Source organism: Cydia splendana, chromosome 24, assembly GCF_910591565.1.
Source record: "Cydia splendana chromosome 24, ilCydSple1.2, whole genome shotgun sequence".
Lineage (NCBI taxonomy): Eukaryota > Metazoa > Arthropoda > Insecta > Lepidoptera > Tortricidae > Cydia > Cydia splendana.
Genome location: NC_085983.1, coordinates 7775534 through 7791382, shown reverse-complemented (window position 1 = coordinate 7791382; position 15849 = coordinate 7775534). Strand labels below are relative to the sequence as shown.

The 15849-nt window shown below is 37.0% G+C and overlaps 1 protein-coding gene across 1 annotated transcript in view; it reads left to right on the top strand.

Annotated features, from left to right (window-relative positions):
• LOC134802480 (oxysterol-binding protein-related protein 8) overlaps positions 1-15849 on the top strand; it is a 65452-nt gene that overhangs the window by 12474 nt on the left and 37129 nt on the right. The gene's annotated exons all lie outside the window — the stretch shown is intronic.

Here is a 15849-nt window from a genome sequence, read left to right as displayed (position 1 = left end):
GATATTACTGCAATGTTCTGCCGCCAGAGTGCAGCACTACCGACTCAGTAAATTCATAGACTAACTTATACATACTGTGCCTTAAACTGTTTTTTGACAAGTTTTCACAGACAATAAAATATGACATTGATGCATCAAGGCGGTTTGTTAACAAGGGCCTACCGGTAAACGCGAAAATCGAAATTTAGTTATCTGCCCTTTATCGCTCGAATATGCCAGAGTGATAGAGAGATTAGATAACGAAATTTCGATTTTCTTGTTTCGCGGTAGGGCATAGACGTGCGCGCCGCCGCCATACGGAGTAAGCGCGCCGCCGCCGCCGCCGGTAGTTTAAAATTCGCGCCGAGACAAAACCCGCAAGAGAGTACAAATTTAAAGTCAATGGACATAAAGCGCGTGCGACGTGCCTAGCTTTAACGTTCCGACTGTCCCGTTTTTTTTAATCCATTGCTTGATTTATTTTAACCCTTAAATCGATAACATCCACTATACTGGACATCCCAAGAAAAAAATTCTGCACCAAATATTTAAGCATAGCGTTATTTTCCCCTGGTAGCGTACTTACACTACCAGATAACTACTACTACTACTACTAATACTACTTGAATGATATGTTATTTATAAATAAATAACAAAATATTGGGAACCAGTCTGAACATAATATTTTTGTCAAAGTCCTACAGACCGCAGAACTTGCAAAGAAGCATCCGACAGACTGACATTTTACCCATATTTCATTTTTTTTATATGACAGTATTAAGCAGCGTTAAAATAAAACGTGCAATAAGTTACTAACTGGTCTGTTTATTACGTGGCAATATGATTTACATAAAAATGTTTTGTGTTTATGGGTAAAACAAGTGTAAAAAGTGTAAAGTGCTAAGTCCAATATGTTAGACGTTGCCAAGTATGCGAAGAGTAAAATTATTAAATTTTCTGGTAGTTTTTGTGGTAAATAAATTAAATAGAGGGATGTTAGGTGTTTCAAAACATTTTAAAAAGTCATTACTTGCCGTATTACAACGTAATGAACCAAATAGATATAAAAATATTTTTATGGATTTTATTCCTGTGGATGTGGTGTGTGTGTGTGTTTGTTTCCTGTTTGTGTGTGGATTTGTTTTCATCAAGAGATAGACCAGATTTCATTTTTTAGAGAAATTTGTTAGGAAAATTTTGATAAAAGTGCATGCATTATTGTAAAAACCATTGCTTAAATGTTACTGCTTCCTAGAATACCCCGCTAAGTTTGATTTAATTTTAAATAAAAGACGTCAATGACTGGTAAAATTTTACCACCTACGAGCTATAAAGTTATTCCACAAATATAAAAATAATAGGTTTTACTTTAACTCATTACATAAGTTGACATTATCAGTAATTTCAAGTATAGTATCAGTAAGTGTATATCTAATTAAAAAATGCAATTATTCTATATTTATTTTAAAAAACATGAATTGGACTAAAAAACCTTATGCACATAAAGTAGGTAGTCTATACTCGGCAACGTCTTTTCATTACTCGGTTATTTACACCGATCCTGGCAACGTCCAACATACTGACATATGTTTTTTTTTCAAAATTATTATTAGATTTTTCATGATTTTTCTACAATAAACCAAAAAACGATGTAACACAGTTTTTTTGAGATTTTTTCCCTTGTTGATTTAAGAGTTAATCTTGGTTTCTCATTATACGTATATTGAAAAGTTGGAAATCCCACGCCGCCGGCGTTACGCCGCCGCCGTGGATTTTTTCGTGGCGCGCCGCCGCCCGATTTTTTTCGACCGGCGCGCACGTCTAGTAGGGCATGTGATTGACGTGACGTGTGATGTGTCAATGTGGTTTGTTTACTGTATGTGCCATCTACGCAGAGCTTTGCCTAATATTCCCTATTTCGAATTACCTATTCGCACGTGTATCGTACAACGTTTTACAGTACATATGGCGCTTTAAATTTGCGACATACGCACGTAAAGTGCTAATTATCGCACTAGGGCGTTAAAGTAGCACCATATGTCCTGTAAAAACTTATAGTATAATCATAAACGTAACTACTCTCAAAGACAATAAAATTGGGCCCCTCTCGATGAAAATTTTCAAAGTAAAAGTTTTCATTGATATTGAGTTGAAATGTAGGTATCATTACAAAGATTAATTTTTCACTTTTAATATAGTAAAATAATACCTTAATCGATATACTAAACCGGCGGTCGGCAACCTTTTAGCAGCCAAGGGCCACATAGTAGTTAACGAAGTTGACGCGGGCCGCATTTTGTTAATATTTGTGACTTTCTCAAACATTGTCGTTTGTCCATATTACATACAAAATGCCAGGGGGGCTCGCGGGCCGCAAGTGAGAACCGCTTGTTGCCGACCGCTGTACTAAACTATGGCATTGGATTTACAGATGTCTTATTCTATTTTTGTACTGTTTAATAAACAGGTATTTAAAATTTTTACTAATTTAATATTTTACGTTTTCACCTATCGCTAAATTGCACGTATGCTAAAAATTATTCGTTATTTTAATGTAATTTACGCTATGTACCTTATAATGACGTATATTACTCTAAATTTTCGACTATTTATTCTAAAATTTGCACTAATAACGCTAAAAACCGTAATATTATAATTACTCGCAATTTGACTATACGTGATCTATTTATATTTTTAAAATCTTTTTACTTTTTACTCGAAATTACTCTAACGACTGTGCAAATATATGTACATACATATATATCATCATCGAATCATGGTTTAATTGCCCAAAATTCGCGATAAACTTTTATCAACCAATCAAATAAAAAAAAACTCTCACGTCTGTTTACTCTCAATAAAAAAAAAACTATTAGAAAGCTCTCCAATGTCACCCACGCCAATAATGTCAGTATCCGACTACTCACCGAAAAAAGAAAAAACCAGAAAGATATCCAAATGGGCACAATTCATGGAATCCATAGACATCTTGCACCACGATATAGAGCCGCCAGAGAGGGACCACCTATTCACTTTCAGAACCAACGTGAACAGCCCATCCACTTCGAAAATGCTCGAACCTAAACAAAACAGACTGAGCAAAAGTTTAGCTTCAAGCCCATTAAAACTGGAACTCTCAAAGCTAAAATGCTTTGAAATGCCTAAACTCTCGATTTTAGACAGAAAAGAAAAATGCATCTCTCCTTCGGCCATAGAAGAAAATCTAGTCAAACTTGTCATGACAATACCGAAACGAAGAAGTTCAACGCCATCTACAAAAATAACTCAAAAGAGAATCAGCGATTTGAGGAAATCGGGGGCTAAAACGGATAGCGAAGACGATTTCAAGGATAGGGGTAAAACGGAGATACTCTGTGATACGCCTGATAATATTATTATAAGGACGGCGCCATCTAGTGAGCGGGTTAGGAGATATAGCTCGTCCAGTACGGATGATATTTGTGAGAAGTATAGCAGGTATGTTTTGGTTTTCATTTATACAGGTTATCTTAGGAATAGTGAACACATATCATAATTATAAAGTTAAAATGTAATTTTATGACCTTGATTTGCGCATAGGCCTATTCAGAAAGGAGTGTACCATTGACTTTTTCGAAAGTTTGGTTAAGTTTTGGCCCCAAAATCGCAAGTAGTTATTTTACTACTACTGACTTTAAAAATGTCTCTAGAGTCAGATCAAGAAAAGTCTGCAGCGGATTTGATAGCCTACGCAGTGCACGTGTTATTTTAAACATCAAACTTCTATGAAATTAGGACGTATAAATAACACTTACACTGTGTGGGCTATCAAATCCGCTGCAGACTTTTCTTGGTCCGACTCTAATTTTTTGTCAAGTTTTCTATGGACACTTTTTTTCGTTTTTTTTTTGTTTTTGCATCCCCAAAATGTATAATTTATTCAATGACAGTTATTAAAAAAAAACCATTATTGAAAATACACACTGTTTGATGAAACACATGTTTTAGACTATTATAAAATTCAATTATATTATCTAATTTGACTATTACATATTTAGACATACACCAATATCTCCATACCCCGAAGCATATACACCACAAAAGTACTCCCTTATCGACTACCGGAAACTACCCTCAGCGAGCTACCTAACGTGTCAGACAGAGAGAAGAGATGACAGGGTCTCGTCGCAAAATGTCTATGTCGCGGGGAAGATCGTTTGCAATGAGGGTAAGATTGTTTTGGCATGAAGGTAAGATCGGACTGTGTACGGCTATGTTGAGTATACGTCATCTACATATAATTGATATTAGACAAACGCTAGTTTTTTAGAATCTCCTACGTAGTTCTGATTTGTTAGAAAAACCTGAAGGTACTTTTCGTTTTTAGGGTTCCGTATCCAAAGGGTAAAAACGGGACCCTATTACTAAGACTCCGCTGTCTGTCAGCACACTTTATCTCATGAACCGTGATAGCTAGCTATCAGTTGAAATTTTCACAGATGATGTATTTCTGTTGCCGCTATAACAACAAATACTAAAAACAGAATATAATAAATATTTAAGTGGGACTCCCATACATCAAACGTGATTTTTTTGCCGTTTTTTGTGTAATGGTACGGAACCCTTCGTGCGCGAGTCCGACTCGCACTTGGCCGGTTTTTAGCATTTGAAAAAGACTACGCGATCTTGACGATTCTTTTAATAGTTTTAATTGAAAAACGCTTTTTTAAAAATCAGTGACTAAGTATTACTTATGAAAGCAAAAGAATGTAAATAATCGTATATGATTCATAGTTGTTACATATTTGCCGTGACTTATTTTTCAAAAGTGTTTTTCAATAAAAAGACACGTCAAGATTGTTTACCTTCTTCCTAATGCTAAAAAAACCGGGCAAGTGCGAGTCGGACTCACACACGAAGGGTTCCGTACCATTATCTATAAAAACGGTCACCCATCCAAGTACTGACCCCGCCCGACGTTGCTTAACTTCGGTCAAAAATCACGTTTGTTGTATGGGAGCCCCACTTAAATCTTTATTTTATTCTGTTTTTAGTATTTATTGTTATAGCGGCAACAGAAATACATCATCTGTGAAAATTTCAGCTGTCTAGCTATCACAGATCACGAGATACGGCCTGGTGACAGTGGTGACAGACGGACGGACAGACGGACGGACGGACGGACAGCGGAGTCTTAGTAATAGGGTCCCCTTTTTACCCTTTGGGTACGGAACCCTAAAAAGGAACTATAAGTCGACTTGAAACATGAAACTATACAAGTGAATGTATTCAGTAGAGCAAACAGCTCACGCATATGTGTTGTTCAAAGGTCGCCTATTGTGTATTTCATTACCTAGTCGTCCTTCGTGTGTGTAAACTCTAAAAGTGGCACACTTATGTTGAAACATGTATGTGACGTGACACTAGACAGTAATATGTAGTGACTTATTGTATTTCAGATCTGCGATCGGCAAGGATCATTTTTGAAATTCGGTTAAAAATTTACCGGGGTTTCATGAAACTTAGCAAATATGTGTTAAATTTCGTTTCTTTCTAACAAACACAAATGCCAAACGATTTTGAAAAAAAAAAATAGAAGGACATTCTTACACAAATTGACTAAGTCCCACGGTAAACTCAAGAAGGCTTGTGTTGTAGGTACTCAGACAACGATATATATAATATACGAATACTAAAATACATAGAAAACTCCATGACTCAGGAACAAATATCTGTGCTGTGTGTGATCTGTGTGTGTGTGTGTGTGTGTATGTGTTACATATATAAATTATATAATATATAAATACATAGAAAACAAACTTGACTCAAGAAATCTGTGCTCCTCACACAAATAAATGCCCTTACCGGGATTCGAACCCATCTTAGGACCATCGGCTTCGCAGGCAGGGTCACAACCCACTAGGCCAGACCGGTCGTCAAATAATTACTAAATAAATATATTTCGGTAAATTGTTTTGAACAGGATCGGTTGTCATTAATAATTATAACTTTTTATAAAAAAGTTTTCCTATTTACTTAAAGCACTAATAAGCGCGAGCGATCGCATCATATCAAAAGATAAAAGATAAAGATAAAAAATAGTTTATTCAAGTAGGCATATTACAATGCGCTTATGAACGTCAAATAAACCTTACCTTTACCTTTAATTTTATAATTAGAAATATTAGAATACAGTTTTATGTTATTTTAGGAATTTTGTCAAAAACCTGTTTGCATTTTCCAAAAAATAACCTGTAAACTCCGCCCGTGACGCAATTTCATACAAATGTTATCATCAATAGACTAAGGTCAAACATATTAAATACTTACATAAAGTTTATATTAAACCTCATACAAACAAACATACAAGCTTCACATCATTCCTACTCAACTCCAAATAACTAACCAATCGATTATCTACCTTACTCACTATGCTTTTAAGTCTAAATTACCTATTTAAACACCTCATGTGTAACGAATATAACTCCATCCGTTTAATTATGTATCTTATTTACACAGGTTTAAAGTCTTATTTGCCTCGTACGCTAAATATAGAAGGATAATATTTACTTTTTTAAATTCAGTATTTTATCATCCACACGCCGGTACGCTTGTGTGTATATATTTCGTATTAGTGCATGTTTCGTGTTATGACAGTTGTATGTTTTTAGTGAAAATTGTGGCTAAAAATGGTTCACTGTGTACGGCTGTGATAGTTTATACATTTTACCTTAGGTTGACTGATAGAAAATGCCTTTTGATATAAAATCCGCCTTTTATACGATATACTAGCGTAGGGTTAACAAATTATACACCTAAACCACTCAAGAATCACTCTATTGATAGGTGAAAACCGCATGAAAATCCGTTCAGTAGTTTTTGAGTTTATCGCAAATAAACACACACACAGACAGACGCGGAGGGGGACTTTGTTTTAAAAGTAGTGATATATCTATTTTTTTATTAGATTCTAGGAGTGTCCCACTGCTGGGCAAAGGCCTCTCCTTTTTCCCGCCATTTGGATATACAGTGAAACCTGGATAAGTGAGACTTCAAAGGACGAGCAGATTTGTCTCACTTAAAGAGGTATTCCACTTACCCAGGCTCTCAGTTAGCCAGGTACAAATAAATTTCTGTCTCATTTACAGAGGGTCCCATTAATAGAGGTGAGAATAGAGGATATTTCAGTTATAGAGGTGGTTAATAAGGTATTTTGTAATTATCTTTAAAAATAAATAAGGTAAAATAATCCTTGTCCCTAAATATTTTTTAAGTCTGTTAATTATTTCTTTAAATTTATTTTGAATGATTCTATTTTCAAATGATAGATTTTTTCAATTAAATTTGATACGGACTTCATTGCTTCTTAGAAAATTATTAAATGAAAATGTGTTTATTTGTGTTACTGATCAAAATTTCAGCTTTCGTTTCGATAGTTAAATTAACTACATAAAGTAACTAAATGAAACTTGAAGTCGTTTAGACACAATTAAGCAAATGCGGAATTTGTGGGTAGACTAAGAGTTAGTAAGAATACGGAAATTGATCAATAAAGTCCATGTTAGAGAGGTCATAGACTGACTTTATCTCAGATACAGAGGCCAATTCCTATAAAATTCTAAAAAACAATTAGGAAAATGTAATCTTATAAATATAGTCTCAGTAAAAGAGGTAAAATACACTCTCTGACTCAATTATAAGGTAAATCTGACTATAAAATCACAACAACTAATCTCAGTTATAGAGGTTCGTTTTATCTCACTAACAGAGGTAATTCAGTGCTAAAGCGTCGGGACCGCACCATGAGTCCCATACAGCTATAGAGGTTTCTAACTTATCCAGGTCCCACTTAACCAGGTTTCACTGTATCTATAGATTACTATAGAATACTAACATGACTATTGCTGTGTATGATCCGTCTATCATAATTCATGTCGTTGACAAGCCATAATTTCCTACTGTTTGTTTTTCTCGGCCAATCATACGAGTACTAAACACTATTACGACCTAATTTTAGATCGCTTTGATTCACGCAAATTGCATATTGCAGCGGCGACATTACGATCAAATTACTATCAACAATACATCAAATACGTGAAGTACTATCCGTACAACTATAGTACAACCAAAGAGAAGTGTATAGAGGCGGATTGCTACAGTAAATTATGTAGCCACTGTAAATTTACTGCCATCTTACGACAGAACAAAACTGTTAGAACGCCATTTGACTTTGATCCTTATTCTTTCACTGATATGTGTTAACTTGTTAAATATTAATATTAACGCAATCTACTCGACTGTAGGCCAAAGGTATAGTGCAATCTTTTCGAGCGATGGCGCCATAACCTTCAGCCTACTCTCGAGTAGATGGCGTTAATATTAATATTTAACAAGTTAACACATATCAGTGAAAGAATAATGATTAAAGTCAAATGGCGTTCTAACAGGTTTAATCTTCTGTCGAAAGATGGCAGTAAATGTACTGTAGCTACATAAAAACACATTGCCAAAGCCAGTGTTCAATAACATGGAGGAGTGATAGAGAGACACAAATGGATTCGATGGCGAAGCGCAAGCGATTGTCACCATGGCTAGGCCGCCTGTTCGTGTAGTATCGATTTAGTGCTTACAAAAACATTACACTGCAGTTAAGGATTTCCTTTTTATTTTTCTTAATTAATTTTTTTTATTGGCTCTTTAATAACGGGACCCTAGTACTAAGACTTCACTGGCCGTCTGTCTGTCGTGGCTGTATCTCATGAACCGTGATAGCTTGACAGTTGAAATTTTCACAGATGATGTATTTCTGTTGCCGCTATAACAACAAATACTAGAAAGTACGGGACCCTCGGTGGGCGAGTCCGACTCGCACTTGTCCGGTTTTTTATGGATTACAATCAACTGGGAGGCCCAGGGATCTAAATTTGCCAGACAGAAAACGAACTTTTTGAGTCTAGAATTGAATCTTGATTATTATTTCGGACGCGACATCACGTCCGCGGAACTCGAAGAGTTAAGCTAGCGGAAATAAAACAAATAAACGATTTTGTGTCATTAATATCTAGGAAGCGGTGGTGGCCGAGTGGTTCTGACGTCCGACTTTCAATCCGGAGGTCGGGGGTTCAAATCCTGGCTCGTACCAATGAGTTTCTCGGAACTTATGTATATACGGCATATCATTTGATATTTACCACTAGCTTTTCGGTGAAGGAAAACATCGTGAGGAAACCTGCATACGTCCGAGAAGAAATTCAAAGGTGTATGTAAAGTCCCCAACCCGCATTGGGCTAGCGTGGACTATAGCCTAAACCCTTTCGTGCTTGAGAGGAGGCCTGTGCCCAGCAGTGGGATGTATATAGGCTGATTTTTTTAATTATTATTATAATAACTAGGAAACAACTGGCGGTTGTTTCGCTAAAAAGCGATTTCTACCAAACAACCTTCGGGACATAATAAATAAATAAATAAAATAAAAAAAAATAAAAAAGCCTTTATTGCCATGTAACTACATAATTAAACACAGGAAATAAATACAATTTAAACAATTAAACAGTTATAATAAGAATTAAATAGTTATAGTTTTTGTGAGTGAGTGTCACATGGCCCCAGTTAGGGTAAAGGCCTCCTCCATCAGTTTCCATTGTTTCCTGTCTTGCGCTTTCAAGATCCAGTCTCTACCAGCTTTCTTTTGAATTTCGTCTATCCAGCGTTCTTTTGGCTTCCCTCTGCTCCTCTTACCAGTGGGGCCCATCCACTCGGTTACCCGTTTTGTCCATCTTTGGTCTGTGATTCGCGCTACGTGTCCCGCCCATCGCCATTTTAATTGTAGTGCGTGTTGTCCGGCGTCTATCAGTTTGGTTTTCCTGCGGATATCTTCGCTTCTATATCTATCTGTAAGTTTAATACCAAGGATGCTTCGTTCCATAGCGCGCTGGCAAGAGCGTATTTTTGTTTTAGTTCTCTTTTGGAAGATCCAAGTTTGTGCTCCATATGACAGACAAGGTAGCAAGCACGAATCGATTACCTTCTTTTTGAGCTTTAGGGGAAGTTTAGATTTTAAGATTTCTTTAAAGCTCCAGAATTTTTTCCAAGTCATGTTGATACGGCGTCCTATCTCGTCCTCATGTCTTGATTTCTCGAAGGAAATTTGTTTACCAAGATATATATAGCTGTCGGCGTATTCTATAGTTGTATTATTTATCGTTATAGGGTCTTTTACACTATTGGTAGCGACTTTAGTTTTGGACGTATTAAGTTGTAATCCTATATTTCCGCTGACTTGGCTTAGTTCTAAGATCATTTCTTCGAGCTCTTTAGATGATTTTGCGAAAAGGACGACATCATCAGCAAATCTTAGATTACTCAGGAATTCTGAATCGATATTTATTCCTTTCTTATTCCAATTTAGCTCTTTCATGATATCCTGCAACACAGCTATAAATATCCTGGGGGACAGCGGGTCTCCTTGTTTTACTCCTTTTCTGATTAAGATTTTTGGCCCAAGTTTGTCCAGCTTCACCCTGCTTGTGCTCTTCTTATAAATATCCTTAATTATGTTAATATATATACTCGGGACATTTTGGTTTGAAAGTGCTTGCCATATGCTCTCGTGCGAAATTGAGTCAAACGCCTTAGCGTAATCGATGTATGCTAGGTAGAGTGGCTGTTTATATTCCTGATGTTTTTCTATTATAAGTTCCAATGTATGGATGTGATCTATAGTTGAGTAGCTCGAACGAAAACCAGCTTGCTCAACTGGTTGCTGTTTCTCGATCATCGGTGCTATTCTTTTTTCCAGACACATTGCAAATAGTTTGTATAATGTAGGGAGCAAGCTTATGGGTCGGTAGTTGTTGATGTCCGTGGGGTCTCCCTTTTTATATAAAAGGATTATCCTTGATTCTGCCCATATTTGAGGAATTACTTGAAATTCTAAAATTTTATTAAAAAGTATTGTAATAGGTCCCAATAAAATGTTTTTTCCAATTTTCAGAGCTTCGTTGGGAATGCCGTCAAGTCCAGGGCTTTTTTCTTTCTTCAGTTTTTCTATTTTGGCTGATATTTCTTTGTTTTCAAAGGGTAATATATTTGTTGTAGAGCTGTGTTCTTGTTCTGTGTCAACTTTTATGTACTTAATATCGCTGTTATGTCCGTCGTTGTAGAGGTTTTGGTAAAATTCCGAGGCAATATTTACTAAATCCAATCTTGTTTGTGGCTTGCCTGACGGTGTGGGAGCTTTAAGCTTAGAAATCCATGTTTTTTCTGAATTCAGTTGTTTGTATGCCCTCTTTTGACTTCCAGTGGTATTTAAATGCTGTTCGATTATTTTCAACCTGTAGTTTTCATAGTCTTTTTTCAAAAGCTTGCTAGTAGTTTTATAGAGCAGGGAGAGTTCTTTTTTTTCTTCTTTAGTTTTATGTTTTTTTGTTTGCAGGATAGAGCGTTTCTGGAGGTATCGTTCGGTTTCTTCGGATATTGCATATTTTTTCTCTTTCTCTGAGGTGGTTGCAGACAGGCTCTGTCTGATTGCTGACTCTATCTTGGAGTAGTAGGACTCTATATTGTCGTTATTGTCCCATCGTATTTGCCTCATTTTGTTTTCTAAAACGGTAAGGTATTTCTGTTGGTTTTTTTCGCCAGATAGGTCGGCAGGGCTTTTTCCAAAAGCGGCTCTACATTTCCTCGGAGTTTTTAACAAGACTGTTCCTCTCAGTAGACGATGGTCACTTGGAAATGTACTATTATTAAGTATTTCTATGTTTGTAAAAAGTCTTGGAGTATCACTCAAAATAAAGTCTATTTGATTTTTGTGGCATCTATCCGGGGTGATCCAAGTCCATAGGTTATTAATCTTTTTCTTGAATATTGAGTTAATTATAGTGAGTTTGTTTGCCATTGCGTATTTTATTAATCTTTCACCTCTGCGGTTTCTTGATCCATAACAGTATGGCCCGATTATTATATTTTCAGTTGACTTTCTTTGACCTATTTTTGCATTCAGGTCGCCCATTAAAATTATTTTTCCGTTAGCCAGCTTACGGGCCTCCTCGAGCTGGTCGTAGAAACCATTGATCTCCTCTTCAGTTGCTTCGGAGGTTGGCGCATATACTTGTATGATTGATATTTTTATTTCATCGAATTTCATATTCAGTAGGCATACTCTATCAGAAATTCCTATGTAGTTTTCCATATTTTCTTTATATTTCTTTTTAATAAGAAAACCTACTCCATAGTGACCTTGGAGCTTGCCTGTATAACAAAATATGTGATCATTGTCTTCTATAATCTCATTTCCTTTTCTTCTGACTTCGGATAGGCCAATGATATCATAGTTAACTTTTGATACTGAATGTTTTAAAAGAATCATTCTTTGTGGCGATAGAAGGGATTTCACATTGTATGTACAGATGTAAAGTTTCTGTTGATTTGTTTGCTTGTTGTTGTAAGGATTATTTTTAATAATTTTTCTCGAGTTCTTCCTGATTGGTGATGGAGGGTCGTGGTCTACATCTCCCGCGGGGACCGGCCGTGTTGGGAGACGTTTAATGGTTTGTTTTTCATTTAGTGCTTGATTCAGTGTTTGATAAGGGGTTGCTGGTTGCAGTAATTGCTATTCGTTAGGCACGTCTTGTAATGATACAGGAGCTGTGTCTTTAGGTGAGAAAAAGTGTAATATCCCTGGCTTGACTACTCCCTTCGGGACATACTAAATCATAATTTTTACGGGTCTGCCGCGATTTTTATTTACCATTATTTCTCACGTATCGACGCAGAAACGTGCTCAAAACCAAAAATAACCTTTGGCACTTAAAAAGTATAATATAAACAACGAAAGGTGAAGTGATTTATCCAACGAAGTGACTTTTATATTATTTATGAAGCCCATTTATGACAGTATGAATAAGTTTATTTTAAACTAGCGACCCGCCCCGGCTTCGCACGGGTTACACTAAACTTTAACAAATTATACACCTAAACCTTCCTCAAGAATCACTCTATTGATAAGTGAAAGCCGCATGAAAATCCGTTCAGTACTTTTTGAGTTTATCGCGAACATACGTACAGACGCGGCGCGGGACTTTGTTTTATAAGGTGTAACTTGATTGAAAACCAGACCTATAAACCATATGAAAACCCATCGAAAACAAAATGGACCACGAACCAGACATACTCTACTCGGGCGTGAAAGAGACACGTAGACGCTCCAGCATCTTCTCTCTCCTCAAACGTCACAAGAAGACTAGAGAGAAGTCAGACGCGCCGAGAAAGTTCTCCGTGGATTCCGCCATCTTGTCTGACTTTACACACGTTCAAGGGTTCTTGGAGAGCAGAGATGTTAGGAATTGGAATGGAGGTGAGTTGCATAATGCCATCCATAATATACGCACAGCTATTATTCCTAAAGCCATCCATACACACATACACACCGGCTACCGTGGCCTAAGCTGTGTTATAAAACGCAGATCCTAAAAATGACAGTTCGATAGCCCTAATTTGTCCAACCGATCTGTACCTATTATACTTAAGGTGGGATGAGACGGTTCACTCGGATGAATGTTCACTTGAGTGAATGGTTCATTTTCCTTTCATTCCACGTTCACACGGCTGCTGGAAAGATTATTCATTTTTTCTTTTCTTTCACTATGGCGTCGAATGAAGTTGTGCGTCTTGGTATACGTTTTTTATTGATATATAGGTATAATATTTTGGTCAAATTTGTTGTATATCGGGTCCGTATCGTCTTTATTTTGAGTTTAATTTCTTCATCACTAACCTCTAAGTTTAAATCACTAATGAGAGATTTTATAGAATTTGCCCGGATTGTTCTGTCTTTATACTCGTCAATTTTGCGGTTCCAGAGGCAATGGTAATTTTTAAAATGCTCCAAAAATGAAAGCGCATTTTGTTCGTTCCACTTGAACACCATTTTATTGATTTTACGTTATCCGTGTCTAGTATATCCACAGGATTCGAGAAAAATATACATAATCCGAATGAACGTTCATTTCTGTGTTCACACTGTTCATTTTGTGTTCATTCGGAGTGCGAGTGAAAGATGCCGAATGAAAATATCCAACATTGTTGGAACCTTTCACTAATGAATTCATTTCTCACTTTTGGTTCATTTTGTGTTCAGACGTGTCACTTTGAGTGAAAGATGAATAGTGAAACTAGAAAATGAACAGAAAATGAACCGTCTGATCCCACCTTTATAGCCGTAGAGCTAGCTTCGCTACGCTGCGTCTACAACAAAGGGGTTGTAAAATCCATTTACAACCCCTTTGTTGCCCATCCACTCTCACACCCACCGCTGAACAGCTGCCAGGCGCCCGGATTAATAAATAATGATAGTATGGCACACTAACTAGTGGGATTTCGTTGCTCTATAAATTGCATACCTATTTTCGTAGCCAGCTCTTAGACTATTATAGGTTATAGTCTTATGCCGGCTGACTCGTCGAGACACCCCAAGAGGGGCCGAGAACTCTTACTCGTCTCGCCTCGCCGTTCTCCGATTGGGTCGGAACGAGACTCTCGGCGAGAGGCTCTCGACATATAATAAGCAAAAAAAATGGTATTTATTTATCATACCAAATTTCGGCTTCTTACCTTTACGGAAGTGATAAAAAAATTGCGTCACGTACACGATATTATTCTGTAATTGCCCTTTCTGTACAGCTGCTATCAGATATATCGGAGCGGCCAAGGCGGTCAAAAATATCTGATATTGTACGCTAACGTCTTGATAACAGTCGTTTTAAGCTTAGAATAAATTTAAAAGTGGAAAAATTACTGTCTTGTTAATTATTTAAAATTAAAATTAGTATGGGTAGCACATCGTAACTGTTGAATTTCCAATATGACTTGGAACTCCGGTAGCCGTTTAAGAAGTGTAACGCTCTTGCGGTAGATGTCGCTAAGGGTCCCCTTGACCCGTAATATGCTGGAAAGATTTGCTGGCTATGGATGAGGTCTTGGTGGCTCAGATGGCAGAGCGCTGGAGTATCGATCCAGAGGCCGTGAGTTCAAGTCTCACCCAAGACAGTAATTTTTCCACTTTTAAATTTATTCTAAGCTTAATAGCATCGTTCGCAGATGTTTCTGCTTGTAAGGGCCACTTGCACCATCCCACTAACGCGGGGTTAAGCGGTTAAAACGTTAACCCAGTATCAAATTGTACTGGTAACCATGGTAACTCCAGGTTTAACCGGTTAACCACGGGTTAGTGGAATGGTGCCCTTAAAAATTAAAACTTTCGTTTTGTTCAGATATTTGTGAACACACTCCGATATAACTGATGGCGATTGCACTTTACAGTGGTAACGCGTCAAAAATATGTGATAAGGGTCCACATATTAGGTACGTCACAGCAACAGGGGGAGGAGGGGTCATGCCAAGTGTGAGTGTGAGAGTGTGACAGTACCTATTAAATACCTATCTCTTTCCTATGAAAATGTTTGACAAGGAGTGTGAGAGTGTGAGGGGCCTAAAACATCGAAATTTTGTGTTATGTAATTAATGGGGGACCCCTAATTAGGTAATCCGGTAAGAGTCGAGTCCTATTAGGCATGCCCAGCCAACGGTACCATCACGCTCCGCGATTGTTGCGCCATCTAGGGTCCTAGCTAAATTGGTTGTTGAATACTTACGCTATAGACTTTTAAATTTAGCAAGAACCCTAAATAGCATAACAATGCCGTGTGGTGACTGTAACTTCTTCAGTATTATCAAAGAGAATAGATATTAGGTCATTACCTATGAAATTGGCGTTTTGTTCGGAGAATTTCAACGAAACACGAATTTCCATACAATTAATTTTGCGGATATTTTTTTGATGGCTAATTCAAACCAAACAAAATTTTTCCAGTAATTTTTGACACCTTTAAGGTA